We start from the raw sequence: 16,060 nt of genomic DNA, 5'->3' as shown, positions 1-16,060 counted from the left end.
GCTGGAGGACTTGTGTAAAGACGTAAGGCTCATCAGTGATTGGTGGGTGATTGTCGTAGTGTTGATGGTAGTGAAGTTGAGATTGGTTTAAAGTTTAGTTTGAGGTAGATAAGAGGTTAAGCGAATTCTTCCTCATCTATCCTGAAGTCTAGATCCTTCTTGCCCCCCTCCTTCTTTTCCTCTCCCCTCCCTCATCTCCCCCCTCTCCCTCCCTCTTCCCCCTCTCCCTCCCTCTTCCCCCTATCCCTCCCTCTTCCCACTCTCCCTCCCTCCCCTCTTCCTCCCTCCCTTCCCCTCTCTCTCCCCGTATCCTCCACACGAGACAAATTTGACGGTCGTAATTCTTAGCGACGGATGGAATGAGGTTCACCATCAGAACACCCGAAATTAAACTCCCCCGAACAAAGTTATGGCAGCGGGTCATATTGCTCTCGTCTGGTCCCTTTACGAATTTGGGAAACTAGTCACTGAGTCGCTGTTAAACTGAGGGGGGGTGGGGCTGGGAACTAAGGGAAGGTGGTTTTAAGGGAAGTCACGTTGCCATAGATCTGAGGTGAAGTTTGATTGTTTTTTCTTTTTTTCCATTTTTTTTACGGGGATTAGCTCACCCGGGCACAAGTCACTGACCCACATCGGGGCCTGGGGGGCGAAAATGAAATAATAATAATAATAATAATAATAATAATAATAATAATAATAATAATAATATGAACCGTAAATATAAAAGTGAAAAAAAAAATAGTGAGAAACAATACATGTATGTTGTGTTGTCAATAGTAAGAGAAACAATTGAGACCCTCCAATTGTGTGTAAATGAGGCAGAAAGTCAGATCAGTAACCTGGGACTTGGTCACATATGGCAGCAGGGTCTACCATTGACAACACATTATGCTTCCAATATCTTCCCAGGCGGTAGTACCTCCCTGTTTGGTAGCTGCCCATTACCTACTACCAGTTCTATTAGGTCCTAGTTTTAATAGTTTCCAGTTCAAATAGGTCCCAGTTCTAATAGGTCCCAGTTCTAATAGGTCCCAGTTCTAATAGGTCCCAGTTCTAATAGGTCCCAGTTCTAATAAGTCCCAGTTCTAATAGGTCCCAGTTCTAATAGGTCCCAGTTCTAATAGGTCCCTAAACTAAACTGTTGGTAGTGTGGTGTATTACGATTGGGGTCCACTGGGAATCGGGGGGTCCAGTATGATTGGGGTCCCGAAAACCGAGTCTTATTAGGGTTGAGGCTCAGAGACTCATAGTTCTTGTCTTATTAACAATGTATCCAGGTAAATAACTGCTAATTACCAGGTAAATACAAAGTCAATGACCAGGTAAACAAAATGTCAATAATTACCTACGAGCTTCACATAAATACAGGTACAGTAATAACAAGGCACAGGTGTGGTTATGTAGGTACGGTCGTTATTGCAATTACCTGTAGCAAGGCGGCCCTCGTATTGGTCGAAGCCAGGCTCAAATGACCAATTAATATTTGTTAATTATACCTAACTACCGTATCTAATTACTCCCTAATGTGAAATCAAAGAGGGAGGGGAAGCTGGGGAGTAGATGTACGTGGTGGGGTGAGTGTTGGAGAGTGTACGTGGGAGATGGTGGGTGGTGTTGGGGAGTTAGTTAATTAATTATAGTTATTTTGTTAGTTACTTATAGTTAGTTGGGAAAAGTATTCATTGAGCTAACTAACGAAGACGAACCAATAAAACTTGTCATCAAACTCGAAAAAAAATCTCAAGTTCGACCCCGAAAAAATAAAATACTATTAAACACAAAAATAAAAAATAAAATAAAAAATTCCACAAACATTTAATATCTAAAATATTAAAATAAAAACAAAGCAAAAATATCTAACAGCTAAAGGATATAAAACCTTGTGTTCGCATTTTCTCAACCAATTTTTTCACTGTTTTTTACGACTAAATTTTACGAGTCTAAATATTTTAACAAGTGAGGAAATAATATATGAGTTTTGTTAGTTGCTGAAGAAAAATATTTGTGTTAAGCTTTTTAGACTGGAAATATTATCAAGGTTTAATATCACATAGGAAGATCATGGTAAAATTGTAGTACCCTTTTTTACATACATACATACATACATACATACATACATACATACATACAAAAATAGAGTTATATGTAAATGGAGTGATATCGGTTCTCCATGGACTATGGTGTGTGTGTGTGTGTGTATGTGTGTGTATGTGTGTGTGTGTGTGTGTGTACAGTAACGTGTATTCAAAGGGTAGCAGGAAACAAGAGAGTGACAGAGAGGAGGGGTGTTGGTGTGTGTATTGTGTGTGTGTGTGTGTGTGTATGTGTGTGTGTATTGTGTACAGTGTTTGGGTGAGGTAGAGTATCGGTCACAGGCCTTGGTGTTGTGTATTGTGGAGAGAGAGAGAGAGAGAGAGAGAGAGAGAGAGAGAGAGAGAGAGAGAGAGAGAGAGAGAGAGAGAGAGAGAGAGAGAGAGAGAGAGAGCCGAACAATTGATTCAATTCATAGTAACTAGAGGGAGAAAGACAGAAAGGTAAACAGATATACAGACAGAGAGAGAAACAGAAAGAGTGAAAGGGAGAGACCGACAGACAGACAGACCGACAGACCGACAGACAGACAGAGGAGGCAGTACAATCGCTTCATCTCGCCCACACGGTAACTTAGGCCAAATAATACCTGTAAACTACCATTAAACTCTACATAAAACTGGTAGGCGGTAATTAACGCGTAAATAAGTGTGAATATTAGCGTTTTCCTTACTTAACTGCAATGGTTACCTGCAAGTTTACACCTAAATCTCGGTTCAGTGGATCATAGTAATAAAAAATAACCTAACCTAACCTTTACAATTCATGAACTAAGATATTATAGAGAATATCTTATCCTACTGCATAAAAACATCAGGAAATGGTCAAGTGGAATTCATATTTTTGTGGTCGGAAAAAAACTACAAACACAATTAGCGAAAAGGTTTTTATTTTTATACGTCAGGGGGAATCCGGATTAGTCCCATGGGAGCGTTTCTCAAGTAATCCGGATTTAAGCTACGAATGCCTGCAAGAACTCATTACCCTCTGTGTTTATCGGACGTTTATGGGGAGGCTCATCTGTTTATCCGGACTGGGGGGAGGCTCATCTGTTTATCCGACTGGGGGAGGCTCATCTGTTTATCCGGACTGGGGGCTATCTGTTTATCCGACTGGGAGGCTCATCTGTTTATCCGAATGGGGGAGGCTATCTGTTTATCCGGACTGGGGGGAGGCTCATCTGTTTATCCGGACTGCTGCGTTTTTATGGTAAAGTTCTATGTATTTTTTTTTTTCATGGCGTAATGATGTGGAAGAAGTAAGGGGAAGAACGAGGTGTGAGCAGTGATGATGACAGGGGAGGAGGTGGGGGGAGATACAGTGTTATGGTGATGGTGGTGATAATGATGGTGATGATGATAGTGGTGTTCTTAGGAGTGGTGATGGTGTTGGTGTTTGTGATTATTTATATTCGTAAACAAACAACAAGGCAGTTAATTTTGCATACAGTATTATTATTATTAGTAGTAGTAGTAGTAATAGTAGTAGTAGTAGTAGTAGTAGTAGTAGTAGTAGTATTAGTAGTAGTAGTAGTATTCCCATTCTTACTAAAAACACTTTATTCTCAATAGTAAAATATAGTAACGCAGATCCCGATTTTGAGATAAACGAGTCTCCCGGTAATTCAAGAACCGGGATTATGGACCGGGACAGCCACTTGGTCCACTAACCCGGTCCATCACGTCGTAACCCGGTATCTCTTGAGCCAGACGGCGTGACCAGGGTACCTCAGTCTGGTTATACGGCTAATTGTACACTCCTATTGGACGATGGTTGCCGACGCTTAACGAGGCTGTTTGTACCTTGGGGTCTGTCTGTCTGTCTGTCTGTCTGTCTATGATCTCTACCCTAAAAGCTTAATCTTTTGGCGTGTGCACAGACAGACAGACAGACTTATGATGCCGTAGACAGGAAAATCTTTATTAAAACTGCTTCCCAATTTTCCCTGAATTAAAAATATCTCCAGAGTATAATTTTTCTCAACTAACCGTCATCATTTTCCACTGACTGCCCCCTCCTACTGAGTCAACCTAACCTAACCTAACGTAATGTAACGTAACCTAATCTAACCTATTATGTATGTATGTGAATGAACTCTGTCACTGAAATATATATCATCCCTGTATCAGTATACCGGAAAAAATATATAAGTTAACCGGAAAAAAATGTATCAATGCAACGGAAAAATATCGAAACAAGGGGAAAATCCGAGCGAAATTCCGTTCCGTTAGTCGTATTAAATTATTACCGAACAAAATTGAATTCAGAGGATTGTACAAAAATCATGTCGACGACCATCGCTTTTGCCTTGACGTACGTGTGTGTGTGTACACCTATATACGATGATTATTAACTTCTATACGTTTTGTATTAATCCTCTAAGAAAATTGTCAATAATTTTTTTCTGTAATTTTAACAACTTTCTACGTAAATAAAATAATAATAATAATAATACTTTTCATTGGAATGGCTCAGTGCGGTTCACCAATCGCTTCACTAAACATATCAAATTCCTCAAACATTACCAATTTTTTTTATTTCACTTCCAATTTCAACTACCCCTTTTATTTAACTGGGAAATAATTACACAAAAATACAAGTAAAGAAATTTCCCCTTTTCACTACACGACACTTTAACAAATTCCCTGTTTCCTCTCGCCACCCGCCTGTAATCACCTGGGAATGTACTCTTGATCTACATAAGCTACAGTAATCTCTCTACCTTCAGCTCTCCCATTTGTCTTTCACTATCCGATTGTATTTTTTTTTATGTTATTTTTCCTGTCGAGATGAAAGAGCCCAAGTTATATTTTCTCGTCTCGTTTAATTTTCCATTTCTGATACTATCTCTGTGTATCGCTGTGTTGAGTGAAGGCTATAACTCTCACTTAAATATAACCAGTTTATATTATTTAGTTATGAATTGATATAGTGTATTTTTTTTAATTGATTTGGTGTCGTTGTTTAATGGCCTTCGTAGTTGTAGCGTAGGGAAGGGAATACAATACAATACAATACAATACAATACAATACAATACAGTACAATACAACGGCAATGAATCGCCATACATTACCCAGGACAAAATTTTATCTATTGTATTGTGTTTTGTGTTGTTACGTGAAATTATAACGACTTGGCGAATACTTGCAACACTAGATTACTTGCAAAAACTTGGCCACTACTTGCAACACTTGGCCGCTACTTGGAACACTGGGCCGTTACTTGCAACACTTGGCCACTAGCAACACTGGGCTACTTGCAACACTGGGTCACTACTTACAACACTTGGCCACTTATAACACTGGGCTACTTGCAACACTGGGTCACTACTTGCAACACTTGGCCACTAATTGCAACACTGTGCCGTTACTTGCAACACTTGGCCACTAGCAACACTGGACTACTTGCAACACTGGGTCAGTACGCTTGCTATAAATTATAGAGAGAGAAAAAAATATAATCGAATTACCTTAACCTATAAATTTAACTCCCGGAAGTTGAAGCTTGTGACACGTAATAATTCTCAATCGACATTTTTGCCTTTAAATGAACAAGGAGGACCTTAAAGCATTCTGTACCCAACACTCGTGGACAAAAAAAGGTGTCAGTTGGGGTTATTTATATATCGCTCCCTCGGTTATAAAACACCACAATATCGCTACTGTGTTGACCTGCTTGGAATGGTGAATATTTTTGTATTTATTTTTTTGTTATATTTGAATGGCCACTATATCGTTCTTATATTTAAAGAGGTAAGTACAATATATTATAGCCTGTGTTTGGACTATCACCATATATATGTATAATAGTAGATATATACATGATCACATATATTAGCACCATACATGTAGGTTACACCATAAATACACAAATTATCATCATATACGTGAACACATACTAGCACAATACAGGTACACAACAGGTAGGTACAGCAGTATATATTGTACACCTGCATATTCTCTTAACACCTTAACCTGACACACTCCCCTTGATTACTCTTGCCCAACCATCGTCCACCACGGAACACACGTCAACACATTTTATTGTTCCTTCTCTTATAATATTAAACACATTTCCAGAATTACATATTGTTATTACTCAACCAAAACGTGACCTACGCTGGGGCTTTGTGATTCACTGATTTCTCCTGCAACATCACGACAGGTAAAGTCGTATTTGCCACGTGTGTTTCACCTGTTTTACCTGTTGATGATGACCTGTTTACTTGTAGGGTCATAAAGTGGGTTTCATGTATCTAGTCAACTCGTAAAATTCATATGTTTTTGTAGTGTTTTGTTCTGATTTTAAAGTTAATTTAGATAAGTCATAATCCATCAATAAACATTACAAAGTCGCTTGTCTAAAATGAGTTACAGTTCTCTTTACCATCATTGTTTCTTTCTTGTTGTTGTTATATTATTGAAATTATTTAAATCCAACAACTTTCTAAAAAAAAACATTTCTCTATAACCTACAAGCATGAAGTTCACCTCCTCCTCCTCCTCCTCCTCCTCCTCCTTCTCCTCTCATCACAAATTACAAAGACAATATTTTTATATGATATTTTATTTCACGTATCAGCTAGTGTTCTGTTTTATCATTCATTCTGGCACAACATACACACGAGGATGGTGTTAATGTACCCAAGGTCGCTTTGGTGATTTTGTTGTCTATATCTCACATCTCTTCAGCACACCTTCCCTTACGTGGGTGTGTGGGGATCTGCTTAAGGTTTTGTGATGTGTTGATACTCACTAACTCACGAACGAACACATACAATCACTCTTTATCTCACTTTCTCACTCACTAACACACACGCACATACACTCACTCACTAACACACACGCACATATACTCACTCACTAACACACACGCATATACACTCACTCACTAACACACACGCACATACACTCACTCACTAACACACACGCACATACACTCACTCACTTTATGTAAGGAATACAGTTATCAGGGTGAGATATATTACCTCAGGGGCTACAGTTTTTAGTGAAATTACACATGATGAAATTGCACTTTCATCAAGGTATTAGTTCATATCACCTACAAGTAATAGTGAGATTACAGTAACAATAAGGTACAAAATACAGTAGTATATTGTGTACATAGACTACGAGCTATGTATTTTTTTCACAGGGTTACAGTAATGTACCCCCAACCTTTTATTCAGTTGGATTCAGTGCCCTTAGCAACTTCATGTTTTCAGTGGGATTATAGTACTTCTGTGTTTTGTATTCGGTGGGGTTATAGAACGTGCTGGGTGCTGTATTCCCGGGGATTATAGGCCTCTGTTTTCACGTAGAGAGCTTTTTTTTCATACAGTTGGGTTATAGCACTTTGTTGACGCAGCAGCCAGTAGGGGTTAATTTCTCTGATGGGAAATAGTTCGTCAGTGGACATAGAGACAGACTGGCTATTCTGATAGGAAGACAGACAGGTTATATTGACAGGGAGACACACAGACTATATTGACGGGGACAGATAGGCTCACTGATATAGGGTACAGACAGACAGGCTATATTGACAGGTGGACAGATAGGCTCACTGATATAGGGTAGAGACAGACAGGCTACTCTGACAGGGAGACAGACAGACTACCAGGAAAAAGAGCTAAAACGGATCCATTACCTGGGCACTCGTCACCTGGCTCTCAGGGCTGTGTAAAATGGAACAGGATTTTGGTGATGAAATGATGAAATGTCGAGACTCAAACTGTAACCGTAATTAATGCGTGAAATTTACTTATGAAAGACTGGTGACTGGTCGACTGAGTCCCAACCAAACCTGACCTAACCTAACCTAACCTAGTCTAACCTAACCTCAATATCGTTCTTGTTCAGTCACTTACGATAAATAAAACTCGGTTAATGATGTAAGAGAATAAAAGTTATCTGCGGTATCAATTAGCAAAATTACTTAATTATCAAACTTTCATAATCTAGGGTACTATTAAAACAATTAATTATCAATATTTCACCATAAATCCTTGATCAGTGTATGGAGGTCGACCTATACTGAGATTTTGAGCCAAATTAATTGGGTCCAAAAATTAAATTCGCACCACGCCTCGCCTCACCTCTCCTCGCCTCGCCTCGCCTCACATCACCTCACCTCGCCTCGCCTCACCTTGCCTCGCCTCGCCTCACTTATTGAATTACTCTGCTCTCCAGCGACGCGTTTTCTGTGGGAATCCCCCGGGCAGCTGTCGCATTGTCATCTAACGTCATTTTAAATCATTATCATCCATTATTATTATTCATCATAGCTTCACGTGGCGTTATTAGCTTCTCACGCTGTCTGTATAGCTGATGAGGTGTCCCAAGGGTGAGGTCTATTGTGGAGGGGTGACGGGGGTGATGGATGGATGTGGTATGCATCCATCCATCTGTCAGTCCGCCCGTCCTTTTCTCAATCCGCCTGTCCGTCTGTCAATCCGCCTGTCCGTCTGTCAATCCGCCTGTCCGTCTGTCAATCCGCCCGTCTGTCCGTCTTTCAATCCACCTGTCCGTCTTTCAATCCGCAACCGCCCGTCCGTCAATTCTCCCGACCCCTTACCCGTTTGTTCAGATTTCTTTTGAAGGTGATAACTTAAACAAAATGAAGTTGATTTAGATATAACTCTACAGGTGGATGTAAAAGACTATTATCTCGCAGGTAATCGATAATGAGGACTTTCCCATCATATTTTTGGAAGTTATTGCTCATTATGTTGAAGGGGTGAGAGAAGGGTGAAGGGGGAGGGGAAGAGGAAGGGGAGGGCGTAGAACTCTCGTCGTCAACTCGTTAAAACTAACACCAGGTTCTGTTGGTGGTTTGTGTATTCATCTTTTGTTTCATTCATGGTAAGAGAACCTGTCTGGAAAGTATAGATTTTCAATAGATTTACTTTGTTGTTTTTTCCAACATTTTTTTTTTCTATTGCTTAAGTCTCTCTCGTAGGTTGAGAAATATCATCTAGACCTTAAGATGCCAAGATTTGGTGAATTCACTGTAGTGTTGATCAATAGTCATACATTATCACTTTATCAAATGTTTATGTTTAAATATATATTGTATACGTATATAATATATATTGTCTAGGTGTATTAAATTGCCATAATGTTACAATTGTCATGTCATTAATGCCAAACCTCATAAAATAATATTCAACCGCTGTAACATAATCATACTAGACTGGCGGGTTACCTTTTAAAACAATTGAAAAATGAAAACATCATTCCATAAATAATAAAACAAATAATAAATAAAATCTCACACACACTTTTGTCGTTTGAAATTTTTTGGGGGAGGTGAATTTATGAAACGAAAAATTCATAACAAACATTAATCTGTGTTGTCGCAAACCTGTGTTTAGTATTTTATTTCCCAGCAGGTAAATGATGTCTGACAGGTGAGGTTGTGGTGGTTGTGGTGGTAGGCGAGGTTGTGGTGGTTGTGGTGGTAGGCGAGGTTGTGGTGGTTGTGGTGGTAGGCGAGGTTGTGGTGGTTGTGGTGTTGGTAGGTGAGGTGGAGGAAGTGGACGAGAGATGGTGGTAGTTGAAGTGGTGGTGGTGAGAAAGGTGGAAATGATGAGTGGGTAAAGTGGGGGGACGGAAGGTAAGGAGAGGGTAAACAAACACACACGCATACACAATTCCTCCCTCCCTCCTTTCTTCTCTCCTTCCCTCCCTCCCTCCTTCCCTCCCTCTCTCCCTCCCTCCTTCCTTCTTTCCTTCCCTCCCTCCTTCATCCAACACCCTTTCCTGTAGGACACATGGGCCACATTACACCTGACAGAGAAGAGATATGTGTTGGGTGTTATGAGGGAGATGCAGGGAGGTGACCGCCGCCGTTTGACAGTCGATGGAAGGAGAGAGAGAGAGAGAGAGAGAGAGAGAGAGAGAGAGAGAGAGGAGAGAGCGCATCGCTTTAAGTTGTCAATAAGAGTGTTGCTTTTAACCCAGTATAAAATATGTCTTTGTGGATAACTGTGTCTATAGGAAGGTGTACTAACTAGGACTTAGGAAGTTCTTATCATTGACTTGAGGTTAAGACGGCAGTAGCAGATGGTTAGAACACACACACACACACACACACACACACAAATATAGGGCGTGGCTTCAGAAGGACAACACCCGCGCCACGCCAGGTTACGTAATAACACGCCTCTTACACGCCACCCCTCGATCTTCCGTCTCCTCACCCACAAGATATATTATCGTATGGAAATATTACGTTTTGGAGATACCTTTTGGATATATTATCTATGTACATATTGTATTTTCGAAATATTATTGTAAACACCTTTTGGAAATATCTCTGGGAAATACCTAAGAAGCTTTTAATAGATCAGGGGGGAAGAAGCTCTATGGAAATAATATAACCCCAAGAAAAACAAATTAAAGTAAAATAATATATAGAGTAAATATTATTGTATTTTATATATGAAGGAGAAATATTACCTTGGCAACACCTTAATTAACCGCCTGTGTAATATTTAAAACACGCTCAGGTGTGTGATTCTTTATACCTAGAGGAAGGGGTGAGGGGAGGGGGTATATAGCAATCGATGTGTATGTGTGCGTGTGCCTGTCATTCTGTCAGTCTGTCTGTAATCAAAACGTCACATAATCAACTCATGCCCTGGTTTTTGACGATATTTCACGTAACACGGTAAAAAATTGCGTATATGGATGGTCATTCTGCATGTGTTTAGACAGACGTTTTCGGATGAGTCTGTCTGTCCGTAGTGACTAGCACAACATGGTTCCTCAATGGGGATCCAACGCACGATCAATGGACTGTCACCTGAGTACGATAACCACTCCGCCACCGCATCCATAAATAATAAGAATTGACACACTAAAGGGATATTGCCGAGAACAACATGTACTATGTTACAAGAAACTACCACGAACAGGATGGCGTGATTTTTTTTTTCAGGCAATTTAAACCATTTACACCCAAACCTAACCTAACCTAACCTAGAAAAGTTTTGGTTAGGTTTAGTAACTACGAATCAATTATATCCCGATAAGAATAAAGTACAGCGATCTTGTTCGTGGTAGATGCTATTAACATTAATCAAGTGGCTATATCATAGAAAACGGGAACCTTAGTAGCGGGGATAACTAATTCCGGGGAGAGGAAGAGTGACAGGTGCCGATTAACTTTGGCTTTGATTAATGGTAATGACCGATAATAGTTTCACTCTCGCTCTCGATGCTGTATTGGTGAAGCATAAATTATGAATCTGTGAACACCAACGATAGGAGAGTGTTTTTGCCAGTGGGGTTTTGGGGTTCGTGGCCGGTTTAGCTGGTTTTTTTGTTGGGTTTAATATGAACGGGGCTCGTTAGAGCTGGGGCCTATTAGAATCGAGACCCATTAGAACCGGGGCCTATTAGAACTAGAACCCATTAGCACTAGAACCCATTACCACTAGTATCCATTACCACTAGTACCCATTAGCACTAGAACCCATTACCACTAGTACCCATAAGCACTAGTACCCATTAGCACTGAAACCCATTAGAAGTAGTGGCTCATTTTGACCCATTACGACAGACTTGTTCACCACCTCAAGGAACCCATTGAGGTGTAGGGAGTGAGTGTACATGAAGGGAGACATCAAACACAGTGACAAACTTCTCTATAGCTGTGAGGGAATGGTCGACCTCCTCACTAATGCTCCAAGATGAAGGTGGAGAGGTGAGGGAAAGAGAGAGAGAGAGACACAGACAGAGAGATAGAGATAGAGAGTGAGAGAGAGAGACACACAAACAGACAGAGAAAGACAGTGAGCCGTATACAGAGACACACACAAACACACACACATAGACAAACAGACAGACAGACAGACAGACAGACAGAGAGAGAACCATCTTTACTAATGCAGCGAACTGAGAGTAATAGGATTCTCTGAAACTGTTTCCCAATTAGGATTATTTTCACCGTAACCTACACGTCTCTCTACTGCTCACCACTAGCCTCGCCTCCTACCCACCAGTCTTCTTCCTCTTCTTCCTCTTCTCCTCCTCCTCCTCCTCTGATAGTTGTAAACTCCACCTGTTGTAATCCTATTAAGTAATAGTGACGTAAAATCCACCAATAATAATGATACTATAACAACGTAGTATCAAGGGAGACAAACCTGGAAATATGTGCCTATGTGTGTGTCTATATATCCGAGTTATAGACACGATAATCCCTCAAAAATATATATTAATTTATATACTTGTTTTAATTATTCTGGATATACGCGTAGGTGTTTGATCTAGGAATTATGTATTGTTCTTGTTTGTGTTAAATGTACAAGAACAGAAAATAGTTTATTATTGTCGTTGTTGGTGTCTGTTGAAGCTTTTGTCTGTCTGTGTCTTTTAGCCTTGAGTCTAGAGATTTAACGATAGATTGTAAATGTCAGAAAGGGTGACACGTCGGGCTGGAGGCGAGTTATGTAGTTCAGGTGAGAATATTTAGAAAGAGTTGGGAGCGAAGGTAATCAAGGTGAGAGTGTGAGAAGCCTGGGGCATATTAGCTGTGAACTAGTGACCTTGGTATACTCTCTCTCTCTCTCTCTCTCTCTCTCTCTCTCTCTCTCTCTCTCACAAAGACAAGCATATAACATGTTGGTAAGAGATAAAGTGAGAGAGAAAAGAGGTTATAAATATATACAATAGAAATGAGAATCAGATAATGAGAGATAAAGGTGGAGAAAGAATGATTGACCTAGAGAAAGAGACGAGAGAACAAAAGATTAAAAAAAATCAGTTATCGAATATTTTAGAATTCAGTTTAAAGTTCATTTATATTAACTTTGATTTGAAATAGTTCAGGATAATACCACTTGACACCTGACACGACATATGACACCTGACATATGACACATAACACAAAACAGAGCTAACCTAACCTAACCTCACCTAATCCCGAGTATTCTCTTGACAGCCAAATTGACTACCCAAGTCACGCCTGATTCGGACGGGGGGGGGGGGATCCGGGGACCCGAGGGTGCTCTACCTGGTCCTGTGCCACCTGCGTCACTATACGCATCACCTGGCATACCTCAAAGGTCAACAGGTCCTTTACCATACACTTACCAGGTCACCAGGTTAATTATATACTCCCAGTTCATCAGGTCCCGTTGTCAGTAATAATAATAATAATAATAATAATAATAATAATAATAATAATAATAATAGATATATATAATAATGATAATAATGATAATAATAATAATAATGATAATAATAATAATAATGATAATAATAATAATAATAATAATAATAATAATAATAATGATAGTAATAATAATAAGATAATAATGATAATAATAATAATAATAATAATAATAATAATAATAATAATAATAATAATGATAATAATAGATAGGAATAACAACAGCAAGAACAATAACATTCAAAATATCTTCCATTGTTATCTACCTCCTTAACATTTAAGATAACAGGTGACAAGAGGAAGAGGTGTTATAACATAAAGCTTAAGACTTACATTTTGGTTGTCTTTTTTGGGACAAAATTAGATTTTGCTGAAAATCACAGTATGGGTACTCCTGAGCTTGCTGATTATGACTATGTGGTCCACGATTCGATTGCAGAGTAATCACGCTGCATTAGAAAATGACACCTTGAAAGATTTTACTGACATTTTTCAATGCTAATTACTCATCAACTATGGGTTTCCAAGGTGTGATTTAGGGTTTGTGTGTTATTCTGAATGTACTTAATTAGTTAAACCCCTTAAATTTCAATTCTGAGAAAAAAGTATATTTTGGTCAAAAATTTTGTAAGGTGATAGACTTACATTTTTTGGTGGTTTTTAGCCAAAAATTAGATTTTGCTGAAAATCACAGTATGGGTACTCCTGAGCTTGCTGATTATGACTTTGTGGTCCACGATTCGATTGCAGAGTAATAAGTGGCCAAAATGACCCTTGAATGATTTTACTGACATTTTTCAATGCTAATTACTCATCAACTATGGGTTTCCAAGGTGTGATTTAGGGTTTGTGTGTTATTCTGATTGTACTTAATTAGTTAAACCCCTTAAATTTCAATTCTGAGGAGAAAGTATATTATGGTCAAAAATTTTGTAAGGTGTTAGACAGGGGTGTCAAACTCATGGTCCGCGGGCCAAATGTGGCCCCTGGAATGGCCAGGTGTGGCCCGCTGGATGACGGTACAATTTATAATCCCGTGAAATTATGAAAGAAATAGATATAATCATGTTTATTTAGTAAAATGAATTTTACATACTTAAGATCAGACAAACCCAAATGAGGTATTCCTGGTAACCCAGGTAAGGCAATGTGTGAAGCTGTAAACTTCAATCCTGCAAATATGTGATATAGCACTTGTGTTGGCCGTGAAGAGGATAACTAAAATAAGAATTGGCCCTCGATAGGTTTTAAGTTTGACACCACTGATCTAAACTGTTGTCTTCTTTTCCTATACAGTTCATATCAGTGAGGGAAGGAGGTAAAGGGAAGAAGGAAGGAGGGAGGGAAAGGGAAGGGGGGAGGGAGAGAGAGAGCCGATAACGCTGATTAATGGCGATTCCGAAATTTTTGTTGGAGTGAAAAAAAAAATGGGTTGTCGGCAGGTCCAGCTGATGTATAACCTGTATGATAGAGGAGGGATGGATGGCTGAGTGGATGGTTGACGGATGGCTGAGTGGATGGTTGATGGATGGCTTAGTGGATGGATGATTGATGGGTGGATAGGTGGATGGTTAGTTGGAAGGATGATGAAAGGATGGAAGAGTGGAAGGTTGATGTGTTAATGGGTGGGTGGGTGAGTCATGAAGCGATGATGGCTGGATGGTTGCTGGATAGATAGATTAATAGACAAATAGATAAATACAATCTCACATACTTACATAATTGAAGCATTAAGTAACATAAAACACATTCCACTTTCCTAATTTAACACCATTTAACACACACACACCTGTCCTTGGTCAGTTAACACACACACCTGTCCTTGGTCAGTTAACACACACACACCTGTCCTTGGTCAGTTAACATACACACCTGTCCTTGGTCAGTTAACATACACACCTGTCCTTGGTCAGTTAACATACACACCTGTTCTTGGTCAGAAAACACACACCTTCAGTCACTGCGTCATTTGTGATTTAGTCATCCAAATAAATCACAAAAAAATGTTATTTACGTCACTACAGTTGTCTCTCTGGTCTGACGTACAAATAATTAATTAAGTTGGTGTTTGTGTAAGTAATTATACCAGGAGTTTAGCTGTGAAATTAATTAATGGTCGTGATATAATTTCTGTATATGAGCACATAATCTATATTACGTTATATAATGAATATTTGAATGAAATGAAAATAAGAAGTATGGCTGTATGATATTTTTTCCCTCCCTCCCTCTTTCTCTCCCTCCCTCCCTCCCTTTCTCCCTTCTTCTCTCCCTCCCTTTCTCCCTCCCTCCCGTGTCTCTCTGGATAGCGAGTTAGCCAATCAGATGCTCTCTCTCTCTGTGTCTATATAAGTGTTTACGATCTAAAGTTGTAATCTGATTCACGCATTTATAATTATGTAAAAAAAATGAATAAAAAAAAGCTATTTACTTCCTTCTCAGTGATAAAATGGCGACCCCCCACCCCCCCCTAAACACACGGACTCTCGCCCCCACACACGCTGACACACACACAGGTATACATTATCTAACTCCTACCTTGTTTAATTTGGTCTCTTATATAAACAATAATTTACAATCAACAGTAGATCACAAGGGGGGGTGGGATGGTCTTCCTGTTGGCTATGATTGTTCCGCTACACGCACCTGCTGTCCTCCCGTCTGTCTGTCTGTTAGGTCGTCTGTCTGATTGTCTGTGTATCTTACCTGGTTGTTTAGTTGTTTGGATACTTTTTTCTCCCGTTGTTTAATGTTTGTTTGGTTGTCTTGTATCTCTCTCACTCTCTTGTT

The 16,060-nt window shown here is 39.5% G+C and overlaps 1 protein-coding gene across 1 annotated transcript in view; it reads left to right on the top strand.

The window, feature by feature from the left end:
• LOC121876970 overlaps nt 1-16,060 on the top strand; it is a 31,383-nt gene that overhangs the window by 6,595 nt on the left and 8,728 nt on the right. The window lies entirely within an intron of this gene.

The sequence above is a fragment of the Homarus americanus genome, unplaced genomic scaffold (assembly GCF_018991925.1).
Source record: "Homarus americanus isolate GMGI-L3 unplaced genomic scaffold, GMGI_Hamer_2.0 scaffold53880, whole genome shotgun sequence".
In the NCBI taxonomy this organism is placed as follows: Eukaryota; Metazoa; Arthropoda; class Malacostraca; order Decapoda; family Nephropidae; genus Homarus; species Homarus americanus.
This window is presented reverse-complemented; position numbering and strand designations above follow the sequence as displayed.